This window comes from Sminthopsis crassicaudata, chromosome 2 (genome assembly GCF_048593235.1).
Source record: "Sminthopsis crassicaudata isolate SCR6 chromosome 2, ASM4859323v1, whole genome shotgun sequence".
Taxonomy (NCBI): domain Eukaryota; kingdom Metazoa; phylum Chordata; class Mammalia; order Dasyuromorphia; family Dasyuridae; genus Sminthopsis; species Sminthopsis crassicaudata.
The window spans coordinates 202211316-202236736 of NC_133618.1; the positions used below are offsets into that span (position 1 = coordinate 202211316).

Below are 25421 nucleotides of genomic sequence, written 5' to 3' on the forward strand. Positions count from 1 at the left end.
CAACCTTGTTTCACTCCTGATCTTACTGGGAAAGGTTGCAGTTTATTTCTATTGCATATTATGCTTACTGACGGTCTTAAATATATACTCCTGATTATTCTAAGGAATAATCCATTTATTCCTATACTCTCAAGAGTTTTTAGTAGGAATGGATGTTGGATTTTGTCAAATGCTTTTTCTGCATCTATTGAGATGATCATATGGTTCTTATTAATTTGATTATTAATATGGTCAATTATATTAATAGTTTTCCTAATATTAAACCAGCCCTGCATTCCTGGAATAAATCCTACTTGATCATAGTGTATTATCTTGGAGATGATTTTCTGAAGTCTTTTTGCTAATATCTTATTTAAGATTTTAGCATCAATATTCATTAAGGAGATTGGTCTATAATTTTCTTTCTCAGTTTTCGATCTACCAGGTTTAGGTATCAGTACCATGTCTGTGTCATAAAAGGAATTTGGTAGGACTCCTTCATCCCCTATTTTTTCAAATAATTTATATAACATTGGGGCTAATTGTTCTTTAAATGTTTGGTAGAATTCACATGTGAATCCATCTGGCCCTGGGGATTTTTTCCTGGGGAGTTGATTAATAGCTTGTTCTATTTCTTTTTCTGAAATGGGACTATTTAAGCAATTTATCTCCTCCTCTGTTAATCTAGGGAGCCTATATTTTTGGAGGAAGTCATCCATTTCACTTAAGTTATCAAATTTATTGGCATAAAGTTGGGCAAAGTAACTCCTTATTATTTCTCTAATTTCCTCTTCATTGGTGGAAAGATCCCCCTTTTCATTTGTAAGACTATCAATTTGATTTTCCTCTTTCTTTTTTTTGATCAAATTTACCAAAGGTTTATCTATTTTATTGGCTTTTTCATAAAACCAACTCTTGGTTTTATTTATTAATTCAATAGTTTTTTTACTTTCAATTTTATTGATTTCTCCTTTTAATTTTTGTATTTCGAGTTTAATTTTTGGTTGGGGGTTTATAATTTGGTCTTTTTCTAGCCTTTTAAGTTGTAAGCCCAATTCGTTAATCTTCTCTTTCTCAATTTTCTTCAAATAAGCCTCTAAAGATATAAAATTTCCCCTTATTACCGCTTTAGCTGCATCCCAAAGATTTTGATATGATGTCTCATCATTATCATTATCTTGGGTGAAATTGTTAATTGTTTCTATAATTTGCTCTTTCACCCAGTCATTCTTTAAGATGAGATTATTCAGTTTCCAATTACTTTTTGGTCTATTTACCCCTAACTTTTTACTGAATGTAGCTTTTATTGCATTGTGATCTGAGAAGAAGGCATTTATTATTTCTGCCTTCCTACATTTAATTTTGAGATCTTTATGTCCTAGTATATGGTCAATTTTTGTATAGGATCCATGAACTGCTGAGAAGAAAGTATATTCCTTCCTATTGCCATTCAGTTTTCTCCAAAGGTCTATCATACCTAGTTTTTCTAATGTTCTATTTACTTTTTTAATTTCTTTCTTGTTTGTTTTGTGGTTTGATTTGTCTAAATCTGAGAGTGCAAGGTTGAGATCTCCCACTATTATAGTTTTACTGTCTATTTCTTCTTGCAGTTCTCTTAACTTTTCCTTTAGAAAGTTAGATGCTATACCACTTGGTGCATATATGTTTAGTATTGATATGGCTTCATTATTTATGCTACCTTTCAGCAGGATATAGTTTCCTTCCTTATCTTTTTTAACGAGATCTACTTCTGCTTTTGCTTGATCTGAGATAAGGATAGCTACCCCTGCTTTTTTGGCTTTACCTGAAGCATAATAGGCTCTGTTCCAACCTTTTACCTTTACTCTGTATGTATCTCCCTGCTTTAAGTGTGTTTCCTGTAGGCAACATATTGTAGGGTTCTGCTTTTTGATCCAATCTACTATCCGTCTCCGTTTGATGGGATTGTTCATCCCATTTACATTTACAGTTAAAATTACTAATTCTGTATTTCCTGCCATCGTATTATCCCCAGATTATGCTTTTTTCCCTTGACCCCCCTGATCCCCCTCCCCGATATTTAATTTACAGACCCCCCTTGTGACGCGCAACCCTCCCTCTTTTTTTTTTTTTTTTTTTTTAGGATCCCTCCCCCCTCCCTCCAAGTCCCTTCACTTATTCCCCTTTTCCTTTTCCCTTTTCCTCTCCCCCCTTTTAATGAGGTGAGAGAAAATTCTCTGAAAAACAAATATGTTAATTATTTACTCTTTGAGCCTCTTCTGATGAGAGTAAGATTCACACAATGATTCTCCCCCTCACTAAGTTCCCTCAGATATGGTGTATTTTCTATGTCTCTTCCTGGGATGTAGTTTCCCTCTTTTTATCACTCCTTCCCCTTTTTCTGAACCGACCTCCTTCCCTTTACTACACCCCCCTTTTTTTCTTTTATATCAGTAAAATCAAATTATCCTTGAGTATTTTTTATATACCCACAACAGAGTTACAGTTCTCAAGGGTTCTGTGTACCTTTTTCTGTTTCTCTTCAGTCTTGTGGATGTAGATCAAATTTTTTGTTTAAGTCTGGTTTTTTTCTTAGAAACATATAGAATTCCTCTGTTTCATTGAATGACCATCTTCTTCCGTGGAAAAAGATGCTAAACTTAGCTGGGTAGTTCATTCTTGGTTGCAGTCCTTGATCTTTTGCCTTACGGAATATCAGGTTCCAGGCCCTTCTATCTTTTAATGTGGAGGCAGCCAGATCTTGGGTGACCCTTATTGTGGCACCTTGGTATTTAAATTGTTTTTTTCTAGCTGCTTGCAGGATTTTCTCCTTTGTGTGGTAATTCTGCAGCTTAGCCACAATATTCCGTGGTGTTCTTTTTTTAGGGTCTATTTCAGAAGGAGTTCGATGAATTCTTTCCACATCTACTTTCCCTTCTGTTTCTATTATCTCTGGACAGTTCTCTTTGATAATTTCCTGTAAAATAGAATCTAGGCTCTTTTTTTGGTCATAGTTTTCTGGAAGTCCAATAATCCGCAGATTATCTCTCCTAGATCTATTTTCCAGGTCTATAGATTTTCCCAGTAAGTATTTGACGTTGTTCTCCAGCTTCTCATTTTTTTTGTTTTGTTTGACTGATTCTTGGGTTCTCTGTGAATCATTCATTTCTATTTGTTCCATCCTGACTTTTAAGGAGTTATTTTCTTCTTTCACAGTTTTTAGTTCTTTTTGTAAATGCCCAATTTCGTTTTTAAATGAATTATTTTGCTCTATTGAATTTTTTTCCATTTCCCTAATTTTTTTTTTTTGAGAATTATTTTCTTTTTCCAATTCAGAAATTCTATTTTCTTGAGACTTTTTTATCTTTTCCAATTCATAAATCCTACTTTCCTGTGTTTTTTTAACCTTTTCTAATTCACTAATTTTGTTTCCCTGCATCTCCTGTGAATTCTTTATTTTTTCCAACTCCAATTTCAGGACGTTGTTATTCTCTATCATAACTTCCCTTTCCTTGCCCCATTTTTCTTCAATCTCCCTCAATTTCTTAAGAGCTTCTTCTAGGAGAGAGTTATGTGATGGGGGGCAGGAATCGTTCCCCTTTAGGTTGTTATCTTCTGAATCTTTGCTGTTAACTTCCTCGGGGTTGGATACCCGCTCTTTCTCTGTATAGAAGGAATCTATAGTTTTTCTAGCTTTTTTGCTCATACTTAAAAAATGTTTTGGGGTCTGTCCCTGGGGTAGGAAATTATTTACTTCTTTACCAGCTTCCTCCCAGACCGGATGGATGCAGCGGCCCCTGCGCCCCGCGCTAAGAGAGAGCTCTGGGAGAGAGTTCCCCACCCCCTCCCTGGAAGCGCCTCAGAGGTGATTAGCACTGCTGTGCTTTGAGGGCGTAGAATAGTGAAGACAGCAAGAAGCTCAGCCTATGTGTCCGGGTGGGGAGTGGATGTCTGCAGCAGGTGACGTGAGAAGCCCCTGTGCTCAAACTGGAAGTGTCTGCCAGAAACCGCGGTCCCTAGTTCAAAGGTTCCGCTTCTCTGGGACTTCCTGGAGCTGAGTTCCACTCCCTCCAGCTAAGCTAGGCCGTGTGTGTTGCCTTGGGCCGTATCCACCCACTTGTCAGTCTCTTAACTATTCTCAGGAGGTAGCTGAGGCCACACCCCCTGGTGCCGAGTCTGGGGGGGGGGGGGGAAATCTAATCTGAGTTTTAAAATATTTTGGCTTTCTCTTCTGAACTGCTAAATAATTAGCAGAGAAGAGCTAACAGCCTGTGCCAGATTCCTTTACCTCAGTGGCTTCTCTGATCCCAGAGCCCTTCCCAGCGCAATGGGCGCAGTGTGCCCCTACCCCACCGTCTGTGCTGGTCTTTCTTATTCCTCCCCTGAGAACTGACCTTTCCTGTTGAAACTCCAGATTCTCTTCAGCTGGTAAGTCGTGCTTCCAGTCCTTGTGGTATCTATCAGTCCTGAGCTAATTTTGAGACTTAATTTATCTAATTGGTTGTGAGGGAGTGAGGACGTTCACTGAGTAGTGTGTTTCTTCTCCGCCATCTTCCTCCTCCCCCTTTTAAAAGTAATCAGTGCCTCTTAATTAGTTCTGACATTCCATATGTCTTGGAGATCTAAACAGATCTAACTTGAGAAACTAGGAAACTTATATCCTGGTTTTATGTCTGTCACTAATCTGTCATGTGACCATAGGTAATTTATTTCCCTTTTCTAGGGCCCCAGTTACCCACTTATAAAGGGATTGGGTTGGATAGCTAAAATCCCTTTCAGTTCTGAAAGCCCTTTTTCTTTTTCTTTATTATGGATGTAGATCATTCTTTCAGCCTCCATAAATGAATGAATAAATATAAAGAGATTTATTAAGTCTTTACTAAGAGCCAAGTACTGGGAATACAAATAGAGAGCTCAATTGTAAAATGATTCAAAAGTCTTCAAATTCCTCAGAATACTTCATTATAGGGGAAGGCAGGGGCTAGGAATCCCTAGAGTTCATTTCATGGTTGTCATGATTGCTTAATAGTCTCAGATGAAGGGCAAAGACTAACGGAATCTTTCTTGCAGTTTCAGAGCCAAATAGTCCCTAGGTATTATGCAGACAGTCAGTAAAATGTAAAAAAACATATAATATGTAACAATAACAACAGATGTTACAGAAAAAAATATAGAGAGTTGAACAACTAGTTAGAAAAATTAGAGCTAAATCAGGCACCCTCTAAATGGGACTACTAAACTATACATATTTCCTCAGAACCAATGGCACTTTGCAAAAATGTATTGGGACACAGAGAAATTTCAGATAAAGGTAGAAATGTGAAACACATCTTGTGCAAACTATAATGCAATAAAATAGTAAGCAGTTTTAAAGAACAAAAACAAAACACAAAGATTCAAAAGGAAACTTAATAATGAAGTATTAAATAACTGAGTCAAGGAATAGATGTTAGAAGCAATTTTCTGAAAGAAAATTATTGTGGTGAGACAGCAAAACAAAATTTCTAGTATATAGACAAGGCATTATTGAATTTATACATCCCTAAAACATATGTTGGCAAATTAGAGAAAAAAATTTAATGAATATTCACTTAAAAAAATTAAGAACCCAACAAATAAACTCAAAACAAATACAAAAATCTTGAAAATTAGAAGAGTAATAGATTGAAATAACAATAACAAAAACAAATAGCTGCATAGTATTTTGAGATTTATAAAGTACTTTCCTTTTAACAAAACTGAGAGAGGTAATGTATTTTTTTTTTTTTTTTTTTAGGTAGAATAAGGTAGCATTTGGACAGTTAATTTTTCATTAATGTAGCTTAAATAGTTTAAAACTAGACTAAAACTTTTAGAAAAGTATATATGAACAGTTTTGTGGTTGTAATTATTTTACATGTTTTCTTTTACATTATTTCATACAATTTTAAAATTTTTTCTCTGAATTCTTCATATTAGCCATTCCTTGTACATTTTGTTACAATTATATTCCATAGCTTTTTTTTTTTTTTTTTTTTTTTTTTGCTATTCCCCAATCATTGCACATATATATCATTTACAGTATTGTAGATCAAGTGCTGAGAAGAACCTTAGATTGTATTTATAGTTCATTCCTCTTAGTTTATAGTTAAAGAATTTCAATCCCAGGGAAGTTAAGTGATTTCACCAGTGTTACAGTTTTAGTAAACTTCAAAGGTATATTCTCACTCCATAATCAGTGTTCTTTCCTCAGTATCACATCTAGATTTTTATCATAAATAATGTCATTATGAACACTTTCATAAATAGGGTTCTTTCAGTTAGAAACTTCCTTGAAATATAATCAGTCAATCGATAAACATTTATTGAGTGCATACTTTGCACCACGCATTATCCTAAGGATAGATCTCATACATTCTGGATCAATATCTATTAATATTTTAGCAAATGTTCTGGCACAATTCCAGTGTTTTCCTGGATGCCTAAAAATAGCTAGCAATTTTATGCACTTTAAAGTTTGCAAAGTGTTTTATATATATTATCTCATTTGTTCTGCTCAGAAACCCTGTAACATAGATATAATTATTTTTGCTGTTGTTATAAGTATATGTTAATATATAACATTATATATGATTACATAGATTACATATTATATATAATGATTATATAGAGCACATATTATCCAGTATGTAGTGATTAAATATGTAATCACAACTTCATCAGTAGTTAATTAGCATGCTTGTCTTTCCATTGCCCTTTTTGCACTGCATTTTCCTATATAGGGGCAAGAAGTTGTTTTTTATTTCTCTGATTATTAATATTTTGAATATGTTTCAGGTTTGGTAATTTGTAGTTCTTATTTAGAAAGTTATTTATATTCTTTGACCAGTCCAATAATTTGCTCACAATATCATTCAGTTCTCATAAGAACAAGAAACTCAGGAACAATATGCTAGAAGAACTGATTTAATGATAGAAAAGGCAATTTTCTTTTTAAGTCATAGGCTATTACTTATTCTTTAATGAAAAGTCATAAAGGACCTGGTACAATTAATGAACCCTAGTTAGGCATAAGGAAGAAGATAGGAAAATCCTTTCCAAAACAGACATTGAAGGTTTGGGGAGGAAAATCTATACAAAGCTAATTGAAGCTCTGTAGGATGTAGTGGATATCATAAGCCAGAGAGTTAACAAGGGAGAGAACTTCAATGGTAAAAAAAAAAAAAAAAAAAAAAAAAAAATATATATATATATATATATATATATATATATATATATATATATATATGTATGTATGTATTTGTAATAATTTTTATTAGATGAATTGTTTCTCAAAGTTCTTGGAATGCTAACACATGGCACACAGACTGGAGAAAGGAAAGGAGGAAGTTCTGTCATATCCTGTCAGGAAAAGGGGTCACCAGATGCCAGTAATTAGTTAAACACCCAGTCAGGGACAATGGGCTATGGGCTTAATTGAGATCCAGGCAAGCCTTAAAGCAGAAAACCTAAATTGGTTGCGACTAAGCGTTTTTTGAATTCCTCATTTTGGGAATTTGAGAAGAGTTAAGAAATCTGAAAGGCTCAAGTTAGGAGGTGAGTACTAAAAAAGGAAACGAAACTCGAGGATTGCTTGAGGATTATGGTTGTCTTCCCAAAAGCCAGACTCTCTGAGAAAGCTATCCAAGTATCTATTGTCTGCTTGGCTTTCACTTTTCCCAGCTCAGCTTTCCTGGTTTTATCAGTCACTCAGAATGGTTTGATCTGCAGTCCTTTTAGTTCTGCACAGTGCCTGGCACGCAGTAAGCTCTTAATAAATGCTTTCTTGTTGATATCAGCACCTTGTGAGTGTCCTTTGACAATGGCATCTGCATGCCATTGTAAACAGATAAACAATCATATAATTTCAGATCAGCAAAAGAAGGTAGAAATCATCTAGTTAGGGATTAATTAGCAAACCAGGCCTGTGGTCCAAATCTGGCCCACCACTTGTTTTTTTTTTTTTTTATGCCTTATGAGTCAAGAATGGTTTCTACATTACATTAGTTCAACTTCATCATTTTATGGATGAGAAAGATGGGGGTGTAGTAGGGGTAGAGACAGCCCGATTATACCAGATAGAAAATGACAGTTGGGAGTGGAATCCTCATTTTCTGATTACAAATCACTATGCTATTGGTACAGGTAAGTGGTGCAGTAGATAAAATGCTGGGCCACATATCAGAAAAACTCATATTCGTGAGTTCAAATCTGGTCTCAGATACTAGCTATGTCTAGTGTGCAAGTCCCTCAACTCAGTTTGCTTAAAATTAATACGAGAAAGAAATGACAAATCACTCAATGTTTTTAAAAGAAACCCCAGGTAGGTCAGGAAGTCAGACACAACAGAAAAATGATTAAACAACAAAACTACACCACAGCTTGTCTGACCTAGTTAGTGACAGACCAACTAATTACCAAACATCTAAGGTCTACTAACATCTCTGTTTTAGTCTACTGTTTTTCCTCTAACAGCAGCCTTTCTCAGACCATATTCTAGTCAAGCTTATATTTCTTGACAAACTAGTTAACAGTATTCTGCTACTATTTTTAAAAAAAAGTTGCTTAAATTGAGCAACCTTTTTATCTCTGAAAGTTTTTGCTTGCCATTCCTCCTCACCCCACTCTCTCCCCCCCCCCCCTTCCCCATTCCTGGTTAATTATGGCCATTAGTATGTAAACTTCTGGTACTGTCTGTACTTTCTCTCCCAGGAGTTACTGTTATAGCAATGGGAAAGTCTCTTGGGTATCTTTCATTGGGTGCCAGGGTTGAGAGGGTTTTGTAAAAAGTACATCTTTGTGAGTGTTTCCTATGTGGAGAACTGCCTTCTCTTCAGGATGTAATGTTTGGTCACAAGGGATTGATTCTTGTCAAAGAGGCAAACCACAGGTTATTTTTATGCCAAAAATTTCCTACATTTCTTGTCCATCCACTTCTTTAACCACATGCTGGAACAGAATTATGTTTGCAGCTATAATCGGCATGCTTAAACGTTGGTTAGGTGTGGAGTCCAAGAGTCCTCAAAATTTCTAAAATAATATTACATTACTATTGACCTTCTGAAACTTGTAAAAAAATAAGATGCTTTTAGAAGAGTACTCCTTTTTCTTTTTTTAAAAACCTATCAAGTGTTCAAAAATATCCCCAATTACATGTTTTGGGGGATGTCTGATTCATGAGTGATGATGTATGACAGGGAAGCATTCTAGCTGCTAACCCTCAAACAAAGTATCTGGTTTCTGGAATAAAATACATCTTCAATGATATGCATACTGTATGTATGTAACTTGGAAGAACCTTCCTTGCCTTTGAACATCCCCTTGAAGTCATAACTATATTATTGAAAATAGGCATTCCACTTGTAGATTCTGCCTCTTGTGGTTTCTCTCTGGCTCCTGAAATTTGTATTGTCTTTTATATTTTTCCTCCATCTAAACAGCTGCTTGACTACTAGGTCACTCTTAACTAACAGTTTCCTTTCTGCCCCAGAGGAGCAAGATGGGGGGGGGGGAAGGGATTTGATTATTGAATGTATTTAGATAAGGGACTTCAATTTAGTATCCTCATCATATATCTAACTCCTTTATGAATTTCATGTCACTACCCCCAAGCTACAATTATTGTAGATAGTCAGAATTGGCCAGTATAACAGTTGACTTTAGAAGAAGTGGGTTCAATTTTGATTCCTATTCCCTATTCTAGTAGTATTCACTAATTCTATTTGGGCCTCACATTCCCTGATAAGATAGGCGATTGGACTAGATGATTTCAAAGCTTTCTTTCTGTTGTTTTGCTTTTAAATACTTAAAATATACCATCATTTTCTATTAACATTCAGTATGGTTTTATTCTTTCCAAAGCCTAGATAATTGATTTGCATTTGGAGGGTGATGGCAAAAGTAAGTTATTATGGTTGGTCTAACACCACTTGCCTCCACATTTTCAAGTGGTTTGTTTACTGTCTCCAAAGGAGAGGGAGAACTGAGTAATGTAATGGTCTTTCATTGTACTGTGTAATTGGCAGCTGAGTAATCTGAAAATAATTGGTCTGTATAACATAGACTTTCTGGATTGAAAGTACTTGGTATTAAGTACATGGAGGGTTTTTTTTTTTAATTTTTTTAACTTAATAAGACAGCACTGGGAAAATGAAGTTGCCTTTTCATGTTTACAATCAAATTTAAACTTCATGTATAACAATGGATTTCTTGTTTAAAATTTATGCAGTATATAGACTGTAAGATGCAGTTGTTGTGTTTGTTGAATTGCTTCCTTTTTTAATCTTTGATTTACTGGATAGAAGAGGGAACAGGAATATTTTCAGAAATTAGGTGATATTAAAAAAGAAATTAAGTTGAAATGTGTATAGACAAATCTGGCAATGGGTTTCACAACACCTTATAATGCATCCTGATAGGATGGTTCTACTTACCAGACTTATTCTAATATATCAATCAGTGACTAAGCATTTAAGTGTTTGACATATATTTTAGACTATGGAGACACAAGTACAAAAATAAGCACTTCTTTCCTTTAATCTACTAGAGTAAGCATTCTTAACTTTTGTTGTATCTATATTAATAAAGCCTATGGACCCCTTCTTAAATTACTACTTTTGATGAAGGAAATACTAATTTTCAGTTAAAGATTAGTAAAAAAAAATATACATTTTTTCACATCCAAATTCATTAATAACATAAACTCTATTCACAGAAACAGTCCATGGATTCTAGCTTGAGAACTCCTGTATCTCAGGGGATAAAATATGTCTGAGAGTGCTAGTCTCCCTTCTCAATTCAGCTTTTCTCTGGCTTATGAGTTTCATTAAATTTTGGCAATATAGTAATAATAAAACACCATTAATTTGCCCAAGGAGAAGTAGACAATTGTGGTTGATATTTGGATGGACTGGGTAAGAGCCAAGAGAAAGTGTTTGGCATTCTGATTTATCAGGGATATTATTATAATGCATGTTTCTTTCTACCATCCCACTGACTTTTGAAGAAATGCACATTTTACTGATTTGTGTTTGGTACCTTGTGACAATAGTGTCATAAATCCAGTGACCTTCAAATAGATATTTGAATGGTAGGAAGGATCAGCTTTTAACTTTTTAACCTTGAAATCTCAAAAGGACTCTGATGATACAAATTGCCCTATACATGTAGACTTTAAATTGGAATATTTATACCTTTTTATTAACAACAAAACAAAACAAAAAAACCAAAGCTAAATAAAAACACAATTTGTGTTCTTTATTACATCTTCAAAATTTTTGGTCAACCATAAAAATTGACCAAGTTCTTTTTTATATTGGGGCATGCATGTTTCTTGTGTAATTATTCTATTCTGTTTTGAAACTTTTGACATTTTAGTCTATCTTTTGTTGCACATAAATCCCTGAGTATTATTGATTTCCTGTGCAATGAGATTTTAACCTTCTTTTATTGTGATTTGTGTGTCTGGTCAGCATAAATATGTTAAAGTAGACATTGTGGTATTTTCTACCCATTTGCATTAACCAGGGTCATTCTCTAAGGGTCAGAAACCATTTCTTAAATTTCTTCCAAATCACTATCGATTAGAGAAATGCAAATTAAGACAACTCTGAGATACCACTACACATCTGTCAGATTGGCTAAGATGACAGGAACAAATAATGATGAATGTTGGAGGGGATATGGGAAAACTGGGACACTGATGCATTGTTGGTGGAGTTGTGAAAGAATCCAATCATTCTGGAGAGCAATCTGGAATTATGCGCAAAAAGTAATCAAACTGTGCATACCCTTTGACCCAGCAGTACTACTACTGAGCTTATATCCCAAGGAAATATTAAAGAAGGGAAAGGGACCTGTATGTGCCAAAATGTTTGTGGCAGCCCTTTTTGTAGTGGCTAGAAACTGGAAAATGAATGGATGCCCATCAATTGGAGAATGGTTGGGTAAACTATGATATATGAATGTTATGGAATATTATTGTTCTGTAAGAAATGACCAGCAGGATGAATACAGAGAGGCTTGGAGAGACTTATATCAACTGATGCTGAGTGAAACGAGCAGAACTAGGAGATCATTATACACTTCAACAATGATACTATATGAGGATGTATTCTGATGGAAGTGGATATCTTCAACATAGAGAAGAGCTAATCCAATTCCAATTCATCAATGATGGACAGAATCAGCTACACCCAGAAAAGGAACACTGGGAAATGAGTGTATACTGTTAGCATTTTTTGTTTTTCTCCCCAGGTTATTTTTACCTTCCAAATCCAATTCTTCCTTTACAACAACAACAACAACAACAAAATTCAGTTCTGCACATATATATTGTACCTAGGATATACTATAACATATTTAATATGTTTGGGAATGCTTGCCATCTAAGGGAGGGGGTGAAAGGAAGGAGGGGAAATTTCGGAACAGAAGGGAATATGAGGGATAATGTTGTAAAAAATTACTTATGCACATGTACTATCAAAAAATGTTATAATTATAAAATTAATAAAAAAATAAAATAAATCTAAACACAGGTGAAAAAAATAAATAAATTAAAGTTTCTAATTATGCACTGGAAATCTCTAAGTGATGCAGCCTCAGTCAAATGAAACCTATTGAAGACCTTAGCTTAAAACAACTAATGTCTCCCATCTCATCCAGGGATATCTCCAGTCATCTTGATCTATATCTTGCCACTGGACTCAGATGGTTCTGGAAGAGAAATTGAGGCAGGTAAACATGGACAGCCTCACTCATTTAACTCCAATTCACTTGGATAGTATAGCATCACCTCCCTGATATAATGGTCCTCTTTGAGAATGAAGCACAAATAACAGCTAATATATAGTCATGGTGGGATTGAATTGAAGAGGAAGAATTTATTCAAACAAGAAAAGGAAGTAGAGAAATAAAAGAAAACTTTTGAAAAAAAGAGAATTAGCAGTATTATAGAGTTTGGATTGTAAGGTCTGGATTCATACCAAAAAGGCTATTTAATATTTGTAAAAGAAGTCACTTTATGGACTTTATGGATCTAGAGCTGAAAGAAACCTCAGTGGCTGTCTAATCAAACCTGTCCATTTTACAGATAAGGAGACTAAAATTGACTAAAGTTAATGGATATGGCCAAAGTAATATCTTCTAATAGGAAGAAATGAAATTTAAGCTTGGGTTTCTTCATATGTAAAATGTGAGATTGGAGGATCTAATCTCTTCAATTGCTTTTCATTTTGAAATTCCATACTGTAAAGTATAAGGCAGTGGAAATTATTTTTAACAACATTTCAGATGAACAATCCATTTTAGTGAATTATAAGTTTAAAATGCTTTCATTATTTTCATGTCAACTTAGTATTCTCTTTTTCTTTGAGTCATTTAGTTGTCTGACTCTTGACCCCATTTGGGGTTTTCCTGGCAAAGAGACTGAAATAATTTTGCCATTTCCTTCTCTAGCTCATTTACAGATGAAGAAACTGGAGTAAACGGGGTTAAGTGACTTGCCCAAGATCACACAGCTGCTAAGAGTCTGAGGCTGGATTTGAACTCAGGAATTTGAACCTTTCTGACTCCAGGGCTGATGTTCTATCCTATTGAGCCACATAAATGTCTTTAGGGACCATAATGATTATTCAATGCAATTTTTCATTTCTTGGATAAAGAAACTAAAGCTCAGAAGGTCACATGATTAGTTTATAGTTTTAAATGGATGTTTGTTGAGACTTTTCCTGGCTTACTTGTGGACAAAATATAGAAATGTAGACTAAATAAGAGCATAGTAAGATTTAGTTCTTATTAATGACTTTATTCCAATTAATGTGTTGATAAGATCTTGGAAGCAAATTTATAGGGGCAAATCTCAGGGCTCTTTCTCATCTCTTTTGAGTCCAAACTTGGTCATTATAATTGTACAACATTAAGTTTCAATTTTATTATATTTTCCAGTATTCTAGTAATAGTATATACTGTTTTCTTAATTGTGCTTAGTTTGTATAATTTCCCCAATGCCTCCATGTCTTATTTGTCATTATTTGTGACACAGTAATATTCCATTACATTCCTGAGTCTTTCAAAGCTGATTATAATATATTTTTGTCTTTGAATAAACTTTTCCTGGTTCTAATCACCTTACTTTGCATCAGTTCACATAGGACTTTTCCTGAAATCACCCCCTTGATGAATAAATTTTAATAATTTAACACTATATGAACTATTTCACATTTGTAGATTTCCTACTGATGCGGTTTATAATTGGGGTACCTAAATGAAAATAGGTTTAATTGAGGTCTAGTGGCAGGTTTGGGATACAAGGAGTCAAATTAGAGCTCCCCTGCAACCCCTTTGGATTCGGCACAAGGATACAGAGTTAAATGAGGTCTAGTAATGGCACAAGAGTCCTCTGTAAAGGAATTTATAGACCTGAAAACCTAGAGGTTTATTATGGGGTTTGGAAGTAAAGTCTAGTTAGTAAAGTTGAAGGTAGAGATAAAAGACACAGGAACCAGGGTTCCAGTGAACAGAGATCCTTTGGCATACTAAGCATGGTATAGCTGCCATGTTTGGGACCTCTGCAAAGAGAGGGCCCCAGCTTAGCTCTTTTATAATAGGGAACTTTGACTACAAGCTGAAGGGGGCTTGTAGGTGGAGTTCCAGGTTGGCTCCAGTCTGGGTTTCAGCCAGGGTTAGAATTTGAATTGAATTCAATGGGTTTCAAGACTGAGCCAGATAACAAAGGTGAAACTGTTTGTGCTTAGAGTTCCTCCCTGAGGCAGAGTCCAAGGAGGTTTTCTCCTTTAAGAATTTTTCAGAGTTTTACAAAGGACTGGAGAAGAAGAGATCTCAAATGTTTTTGTCACCAGGCTTATTTTTTTATAAAAGAGTAGGTTTTCCATAAAAGTTTAAATTCAATCTTATAGAAAGATGCCATATTCATAATATTTTTATCCTGAGAAGGATGGCTAATTTAGTGGGTGACATAGTTGAGTAGTTGAGTTTTTAAAAATGAACTGGGTAGTAGAGATATGGCTTAATAATAATTCCTATGAAAATGACTCAGAAAAAAAAAAGAAAATGACAGCAATTTTATTGAGCCTTTAGAATCAAGAATATATTAGAGTTGGTCTACATGCATGTTCATATAAAATACTTCAAAGTTTTTTTTAAACTGGTTTACTCATTTTAGGATTGATTCTTATTCATTTACTTATTTATTTGATTTGCTTATTTTGCTAAATACCCCCACTTTGAAATAAGACAGCATAATCAAGATTTGGAAGTAATAAACAAAGAGTTGTCAAATTAAGAGTTAGGTACAATTTTAGTGTTTGGTAAATCAGGGTGTTCTGAATTAAGAACAGAGTTGGGATGGAAAACAAATATATGAATTCAGTAATTACTATGTTTGCTCAGAGTGAAGTTTCATTTCTTGGGCCATGAATTATCTTTAAATAGGAGCTCAGTTTAAGTAATAGTTTGGACATTTCATGTGTTCTTTATTTCTCTTACCCCCAACCCCACCCCCATAATGTTGCTGAAAATGGATTCCAGTGGACATTGGTTCCTTTGCTCTTCCCAGAATCTGAAAAGACTGTGGTTTGCTTTGGGAAAAGCACAGATTGACTCTGGAGAATTTTCCAATGCCCTAAGTTATCCAAAAATGACTTAATTTTTTTTTTTTAGAAATCACAATATTTTTTTTTAAACAAAAACTTCAAAATGAAGGCTCCAGTTTCCTCCTCTATAAAGGTGGGGGTTAGATCAGAGTTCCTCTTCCTAATTTAAATCCTAAGAGTTATTTCTCTTCATCTGCTCAGTAGATTTTCCTACTTGACAGTCATTCTATTATCTTAGTCTTACATATCTAAAATAAAACTTATCATTCCTTCTTAAGATCTACCTCCCTCTGTTCTACTCTGTCCTAATGCTTAACCATTCTCATACTTCTGAGGTCAGATGCTTTTTAATGATGTTTTTACTTATGTTGCTGCATTCAGGTTTTGTTTGTCTTTGTATCAGTACTTATACATCTTCATATCCTTCTTTGATTTCCTAATTTCTGTCATTTTGAAGATTGGCTTTTTTTATGAGTCAAGATTGCTTTATTCTTTATACTTCCTTCCAAATGTATAGTATAGTATTTGGCATATAATAGAATAGTAGGTATTTAATAATTCCTGTCAGTTGATTTTATGTGATTGTATTATATTCCATTTTGTTAGAACACAGTTGATTTAGCCATTACCCAGTTGATGGATAACTACTTTGTTTCCAGATTTCTTTTGAGCAGGAGTAAGGGATACCATAACCACTTTTAATCTAGAGTAATTTTATTATTATTATTTTTTTTGGCAAAGGGTATATCCACTTTGTATCTAGTTGCTACTACAAGAAGGCTTGCAAAGCACATTAACAGATGCATAGATTTAGAGCTGAAAGTGAACCTCAAAGGCTATCTAGTCCAACCTTCACTTATGTTAACATTTAAGGAAGCTGAAAGTTAAAAAGGTTGTGACTTGTGAAAGACTTCAAATGGCCAGAAGTCAAATTTGAACAAAGGGTTCTTTGACTCTAGAACTGGTAATCTTATCTTTTCAAACTTTCTAGAATATTTTCATCTTTATCTTAACAAATGAAGAAACAAAGAAATTGTTACTTGCCCAAGGTGACGTAAAATTTAGGACTTCTTTTAGTCATGTACCCTTTCTTTTTAATTCTTTATTTTGAATATTTAAAAAAGAAAACTATAAACATTTCAGTATAGAAAAAGAAAGGTAATGAACTGTGAACTTTTGCTACATATACTTTAAATATCTATTTATATTTAATATATTAAGAATAACTTGAATTCCTGATTTGTCTCCTTTCAGAAGTTCCTTCTGCTCTTTATATTTTCTTAATGTTTCATTGTTGCAGTTACTTTATAAACTGGTCAGACCAGGTCAGGCCACAACTTCACCATGGTTCATTAACCTATGTCTTCAGTACATGTTGATTTCCCACCCTCCTACTCTTTCTTGCTTCCTCTTGTCATTTTTGCTAATCTGATGAGTGCAAGGTAGAACTTCAAGATTATTTTAATTTTTTTATTTCTTATTTGTGATTTGGAGCTGTTTTCTATCATTTGAAAACTGTCTATTAATATCCTTTGATTTTATAGCATTTTCCTTTATATCTTGGCTATCAAATTAAAATAAAAATTTCCTCTAATGATTTTCCCTAGTTAGCTATAGTTTTTACTAGAAGGTGGAATTTAGAAGGAAGGCTAATGGTTTGCATTATATCTTTTGACAACAGTTTATATTATTATAATTCTTTGATGCTAGTAAGTTCAGTTTTCTTGTGTTATTGCTGGCAGACTTCAAGCCCTGTCATCACTGCCTAAATTTCCACATCCTAATGACAAATTTATGGTTTCTCTACTCATCAGTGTGCAAAGATGATTTTAAGAAATTAGAGACCTCTAGGGAAGGTTACTTTTCTGAATTCTTCATTCTTTACCTCACCCCCACCTCAAGTTGAGAGCACCTTTATTTTTTTTTCAGAGTTGGTTGTTAAACATTTACTAGCACACTCCTATCATTCCTTTAATGACATATGATTTTTCACGACATCATTTATATTGCCTTTTTATTCCTTCCTTTTCTTTTTTCTTTTACTTTTCTTTATTAGTATATAATCTTATATGTGTTTATGCCTTATCTTTCTTCTTTCATCTCCCCCTTATAATTCTCTATCTTCTCATAGTGCTTATAATTACTTAATATTTGTTGAATAATGAGTTATTGAATAAGCCAAAATCCAGTTTCTATAAAAATGGACCAGAAATGAATAGGTAGAACCAGTGCTGATTTTTTACTAATAAGCTACCTTCCCCCTACTTCAGCCTTGCACTACTATATGAGAACATGTCATTTTTATAAAGCAAAAATTGAATAGCAGACTTAATTTCAAAAGGTAACATTTCATCTGTGAAAACTTAGGGATTTTTATTCACCCCTATTGATTAATTTATATTGGAACCTTAAGATCTTCTTTCTTTAAATCCTCCTTCAGATTTCCGTATCCCTGGTTTTTCATAATGCTTTCCTTTTGAAGTTTCCCCTTTCCCTGTGCTCACAGTGTTTGTCTGTGGTAGGATTAGGCACTGAATTAAAGTAAAAAACCCTTAGGTTTAGGTTGCTACAATGGCTTTATAGCAGTTTCTTAGAAATGGAATGCTGTAGTGTGAAGACTGATCAGGTATCTCCTTTGGCATTGATGTCTATATTAGAAATCTTTCCTTTCCTAGCCTCTCTAGCCTAAAGTGTCATCTTAAAGAGAATTGTTGTTTATGGATGTACACCTCAAGAAGATAAGTTAGTATGCCATCATTCACTTAGAAGTAAACTTTAGTTCTGTGTCTTGATGAGCAATTTTGACTCTTCTGTTGCTTTAGGTTCTCCCTTTCCTGAATGTTGACCATTTTGCAAATCCCTGGTTTTATTCAGGTGTATGTACAGAAGTAGTGAGAGGAATAAATAAACAAATTGTTTCTTATGCATATCCCAATATTAATAGAGAAAATAACATAGTCATATTTTGTACCTAAGACAATATAGTAGATTGTCAGCCAGAGGTATTGATGATCATAGAGATGTGAAATCTAGCTTAAGGTCCCATAGCTGTTAATTGTGAGAATCCAAGCCTTGGTTCACCATACCTTAGTTCATACATAAAATGGGATGATAATACCTGTTGTTAAGAGATCAACATTCTATAAATTTTTATAGATTAAGTTATAGTGGATTGGATGCTGGCTGTAGTGATAAAGATCCAGGTTCATTCCTTTCCACTGATATTTAAAAGTTGTATGACCATGTGCAAAATGACTTTTCAGAGTCAGAATTCTATCTTTTGTAAAATTAGGATAATATCTGTAGTACTCACCTCACAGGGTTGTTGTGAGGCTCAGATGAAATATGTCAACTTATTTATAAAACTGTCAAGTATTGTTTTTATCTTGTCTCATCCATTTCATGATTTTTGATAGAATTCTGTTAGAAATGGTCTGGAACAAGTCATTAACCTATTGTTCTTTAATTTCTAATGTATTAACAGACAATTGCATAAAATAATTATTTTTTAGATAGTAAAATATGATATGCAAGCTTGTCTTTTCTATAGGCTCACTGAAAGCATCTTCAAGACGGATACCTCCAGTGGCTTACAGCTTGATCACGGGGATGTTAGTTCGTGAAAGATAGTGAGCTTCTGATGTTTAATATATCCACCAGGAGCTCGTTGTCTTTCATAAATTAATAGACGAAAAGTCCCCGTACTACAGTAGAGACTTCAAATATCCGGATGGGATCTGGGACTACTATCACAGACTGCACTGTTTTGCCCACAATCGCCAGAAAATAACAATGAGCTCTGCAAATTTAAGAACAATATATTTAGTATATGTTACCATATAAAAAACACATAATCTTCAGGCTATGTGGAATTTTGAAAAACTTGTAAAGTGTAAACTTATAGAAATATAGAAAGAATTAGAAATTAGAATGCATGTGTATATAGGAAAATAGTTATCCTATTTTATTATTATTGTTATTACTGTTAACTTGTTCTCTTCTTTTTAAAATGGAATTCAGACAGAATTGGTCATAGTATGTTACTGTCCTAACATATATGTATGTATATGTTATTTTTTCTTCATATTTATTTATTTCTTTGTGGACTATTGTGCAAGTGAACAAGATGATTGCTTTTTGCATTTGACTAAGAATATAGGCCTACTTCATGTTTGGGTTAATTTCTGTTCACATTTGATTCAATCTGTGTTTAATAATGGAAGTTATTTCAAATGGCTATCCTGCATGAATTTGCATGCAATGGGTTATTTTCTATTCTTGAGCTGAAGTTGTCACTGACAAACAACAGCAACAGCAAACATATAAACCTCTTGCCCGCAGTCATTGAGATCTTTTTTTTTTTTCCAATTTCATGAACCAGAATATTCCTATCTTTAGTCACCTTTATACACATTGGAGGGTTTTCTGCTATAAGTGATCACCATCTTTGGTACCCAAGCATTTCAAGCAGGTGGGATATGGGTATTTCTAGTATATTCTGATATATCTGATACCAGAACATGAAGGGATGCCCCTCCCTCTGCTGTTCCCTCTGCCAAGATGATTATTACAGTAGGGCCAAATAGGGCCCATCTAGAGTCTTGGGTGTGGTCAATCCCAGTGGTGGCTGGGGTGCTATGCTAAACAGCAATATTTTGCTAGAATCCCATTGACCAGTATCTAAAGGTTTCTTCCAGACATCTTCACAGTTAACTTAGCAGTCCCAACTTCTATTTTCCTACCACATGAATGGTGGGTTTAATTTTTAAGGAATTATTGCTTTATTATTAAATTTATTGTTGTTGCTTTTGTTATTGTTACAACTATTTTTATGTTCACAAAAGTTCTTCTTTAATACTTTCATGTCTTTTGAAAGTAATTTAGGATCCTGTAACACTAAGCCAGTGGAATGTAAACTCTAGCAAGTTCTAATCTGGAAAGTCTTTGAACATGGTCCTAACAACAGGCTGTGCACACTCTCTGAGGAATCACTTATCCACACACAAACCCAAAAATGTTGCTTTAATAACTTCAGTGATGTAATCATAGACTGTTAAATCCTGTTGAGTTTGTGATGTCCCTAGTTACTCATTAGTCACTCATAAACTACAGAATCTTGAAGGTCAGATAACTTGTATCTCCAAGAACTAGGGTGATTTAAGATCTAACCAAAGCCCATCCAGTATTGAGGGAGCATTATAGATAGGACTCATGTTTCAGGTAAGAATTGGATAAAGTGACTTTTGAACTTTTAAGATTCTGATCATAATCAAGCATTAATAGAGCTTTTTCTGTACACATCATTACACTTGATGTTAGAAACATAAAGCTGTACTTAAGATATAATCTGGATTTTTTAATCTTAAAAGTAAAGGTCATATATACTATTCAAAGTAATATATGCAAGTACTAAATAAGTAAGAAGTAGGGAAAGCTTTACTAGGAGTTCTGAAAGGAAAGAGAAAGAGAAAGAAAAAAGAGAGAAGAGGGAGAGGAGACTATGAAAAAGAGAATTAATTCATTCTAGTTAGGATTCTCAGAAAAATGAGGGAGTTGGAATAGGTGATTTACAGATTCCCTTATGGTTGTAAAGCAGATAGTCTGAAAAGTAGGACTTGACCTATGTCTTGAAGGAGGGACAGAATTTAAATAAATTGGCAACCCAGGAAGAAATGTAACAATCTGAGTCAAAGGTAGTGTATATTGGTACTGTGTTTTTAGGGAATTTTAAGGAGGCTAGATTGGCAGGAGTAGGGATTTTGGTTACAGGATGTTGGTCAAATAGGTAATATGGCAACATCTTTTAGAAACTTTTGAATTCTAGACTGAGAAATTTGAATTTGTCTTGCAGATATTGGGGTGGAATTAAATATGTTTTGTTTTGTTTTTGATATGACAAGAGTGGTAAATGCTAAACCATGTTTAGGACATTAATCCAATAATAGTATTTGAGATTAGATGAACCAGGTTAAAGTATTAACAAATCAATTCAAATCTGGCTTCCTGATTAGAGTGTAATCAAATGGTTTTCGATTCTCCTTTCTGTTTGATTCTGTGATCAGATATAGAAATGCAAACATGTACCTTATGAATAATAATTTGGTCCAGTTTTAAATTGATTATAAGTTATTCATCACAGTATCACAATTGATCACAGTTTAATTGGAATATCTGAAGGCTTTGGTCTTGGTCCTGTGTGTCTAAATAATTATTAGATATTTACTTGATCACTTGAAATCTTTCTGCTTTAGTTCCTGATCTCAAAAATAGAGTGATAATATTTGACCCTAGTTGGATTGTTGTAATGATGGTCTGGTAGAAAGACCTAGTAGATGTGAATTCAGAGAAGTTGCTTAAAATACTAGCTTTATTTACTAGCTCTGTGTCTTTGGATAGCTTCCTTCCCTTCCCTGGTCCTCAGTTTCTTCATCTCTCAAAAATGAAAGAGTAGCATTTGATTATCACTAAGATATCCTTTAGTTAGAGGGCTAGATATAAAGTTCAAAGATCTCTTATCCATTACCTCTCTGACATAGGGCAAAAAATTCACTGTAAAATGAGAGAGCTGCTATAAATCTATACTACTATGATCTTTTGTGGGAGATACAGACCTATGGTTTCTTGGGTACCCAGCATGGAAAATCCTAACACTGATGCAGGTGGACAATGCATCCCAAATTGATAATCCAAGAGAATTATCTGAAGTCACGGAGTTTGTTAAAGTTCCTTTCCCAATGTTATATTTGTCAGAAGCAAGACTTCATTCAAGTTATTTTTGACTCCAAGGCTTACTCTCTATCCAGTATGCTTTAATAGGTGAAAATATTTAAATCTTCAGATTTCAGAGAGGTGGTTCTAGTGTAAATATGCACTGTTTTGTCAATTTTTCAGCTCCAAAAATATAGTGATAATCATGTTAACAGTTCCTTATTTGCCTCTAAAGAACACATGCTTTCTAACCTCATTTTGGCAGGATAATTAAAGGTTTTGTTTGGCTTATTGGACAATTTTTTCCCCTATGGAAAAAATAAATGTCTTGAAGAAGTTAGTGTCCATGTGAAAATGTTTTCTATCATTCGTCTTATTGACACCTTGTTTGGCTGATATTTGGAGTCTGACAGCTGAAGTGGCACCCTCTACCAAAATGGAAATCCTTGGGGAAGAGAGCTACTGACATAGGCAATCTGGGGTGTATTTTTAAAATTAGCTCTTGGTACCAAAAATAAGACTAAAAAAAGTTTTAAATGCCATTTAAAATGTATTCCCTGATTTTTATTTTTATTTTTTGGACACTAAAATGACATATGCAGTGTGACTCATTACTATTCTTGGATGGAGTCCTAGAACAGTAGCATAGGAAAGGACTTTAAATATGCATGTGAATGATACTAGCACTACTTATCCCACAGGGTTGTTAGGGGCAAAAAAAATATCATGCAAGCCATTATAGTATTATTAATAGGGGGGAACTACTATTATTAGCTAATCTGAGACTTTGCAGTTTAAAAAAAAAGCTGCTGATAATAAAGAGACAGCAAGTGGCTCAAGATCACACAACTAATTAATAACAGAGGCAAGGCTGTGATAATCCAGGTTTTCTTATTGCAGGTTGCTCATTCTTTTCATTATTCTATGTTTGTGTATAACTGGCAGTGAGCTTTATCATAGATTGACATGGCATAAAAAGACCCTGGGAAGTTAGAAGTGAAGTGCCTCTCCCTCAGGCAATATTACATCTAATTATCATTCTTCTATGTATTTTGTGATGTAGCTACATTGACCTTCTTACTATTTACTACAATCTTCCATCTCCCAATTCTTCACTTTTAAATTGACTCTCCCCCATCCATGGAATATTCTCTTCAGCTTTACCTCTATCTCCTGGAATTCTTGATTTCCCTCAAAATTCAAATCAAAGATCACTTTCTACATGAATTCCCCTGCCTACTCCCTTGGTTGCTAATGACTTCAACTTCATGGTTTTGGTGGGATCTTTTTTGCTGCAGTGTTACCTCATTATTTAACTCTATTTTATATTCAGCCTCTCAATTGCACCACCCAATTGAGGTGTGCTCCATGTTTCTGTTCTGGCCCTCTTTTGTTCTCTCTATTCTCTTAATTCAGTAGCCTTCAGAACTTTGGACAGTACCTATAACTTAGATGATACCTAATAACTGTTTGTTAGTTTATTGCTTCTGGGAATTAAACTCCCATCTTTAGCAAGTGGCTCCCAAATTTACATACCTATCCTTAATTTATTTTCTGATTTCAGTTTAAATATAGGTGTATAACCTATCAGATAGTTCAAACTGAAGGTCTCAGGCTTTCAAATTCAACATTTCCAAAACTGAACTCATTACCTTTCCCCTTAAAACAAGCCTTCTTCTGATATAAAGATATGAATTCACTAATCTTAACTGAGCTAAAATCTTTATTTTGAAGATATAACATATGACCTCAGAAATTCAAAAGCCTAAATTGAAAAGATTTCCCTGGTTCTAATTTTGGGAAGCTTGGAGAGTAAACAAAGAAATAAATAATTCAATGATTGGATACCTGTCCCTTCTTTGATATTCCTTTGCTTTGATGGTAACCTATATATATTTTTTTTTTTTTTTTTTTTCCCCTGAGGCTGGGGTTAAGTGACTTGCCCAGGGTCACACAGCTAGAAGTGTTAAGTGTCTGAGACCATATTTGAACTCAGGTCCTCCTGAATTCAAGGCTGGTGTTCTATCCACTGCGCCACCTAGCTGCCCTGCCTATATATTTCTTACTAGCAGTAAATTTTCTTAACAGTTTTTCTCTTTGTGATGTGTAAGGGTATTTGTATATAATATGTGCATCAAGTTATATACTATATTATTATATGTTATATATACATATATACATGTATTACATATAATATATATAAATATCTCTTTGAGATGACAGACCTAAGTCTGAAATCTGGCTTGGTTCTCCCTCCCCCTCCTCTTGCCTCTTAGTCTCTCCCTCTGTCTCTGTCATAAAAATAGAGATAGTACCTTTTCCTGGACATTTGCTAGAGGAATTATTTTATTTTCTTTAACAAACATTTCTTTCTGCCCTCTATGGTCCATCTAAAATGAGCCTGTTATACTTTTCTTCACATACTATTCTTCACATACTGCCTTTTATCTTCATATTTATATGTATGCACTGTTCTGCATCCTAATTGGCTTCTACCACTTAGTTCTGGGAATTCCTTCAACTTGTTTTAATGCTAATTTCTAAATGAGGCCTTTTTTGTTGTCTTCTAACTCCTTCATCCCATTTGACAGTATTTCTGTATAATTTTACCATATACTGATTTATATATTCTCTTTTATAAAAGGCAAGACCAAGCCTACAGACTATTTCATTTTTGTCTTTGGATTGTTAGTTCCTAACTCAGTTCCTTGTCCATTCGTGTCATTTAATAAAGGCTTAATGATCGACTAATTTTTATGTTATGCATTCTTATATATATGTACATGTTTTCTTCATTTACAATGTAATATTCTTGGGGACAGGGGCTATTGTTTTTTTGTTTTTAATTTTTGTGTCCCTAGAGCATCTAGTACAGAACCTGAGATATATTAGACATTTATTTGTTCTCGAAGAAGACCCTCACATCAGGGAGGTGATGTCATGACATCATTGGAATTGAGTGAAAGAGGGCTGTTCACCTCCAGACTCATCTGTATCATGTGACAAGATATAGATCAAGATGACTGGAAATGGCCCTGGATGAAATGAGTGAATTAGGCACTTAAATGTCTGTTGATTCATTGATTTAAAGTTGATTGCTGTCACTTTCATTTTTCCAATAACATT

The 25421-nt window shown here is 34.2% G+C and overlaps 1 protein-coding gene across 13 annotated transcripts in view; it reads left to right on the plus strand.

The window, feature by feature from the left end:
- Positions 1-25421, plus strand: part of RNF144A (ring finger protein 144A) — a 161362-nt gene that overhangs the window by 45069 nt on the left and 90872 nt on the right. Inside the window, exon 1 of one of the 13 annotated variants that reach the window (XM_074288084.1) lies at positions 7242-7533. The exons of the other annotated variants lie outside the window; for them this stretch is intronic. The gene's annotated coding sequence lies outside the window, so the exon portion shown is untranslated. Of the gene's footprint in view, positions 1-7241; positions 7534-25421 lie in introns of those variants that run through there. 13 annotated transcript variants of the gene reach the window in all.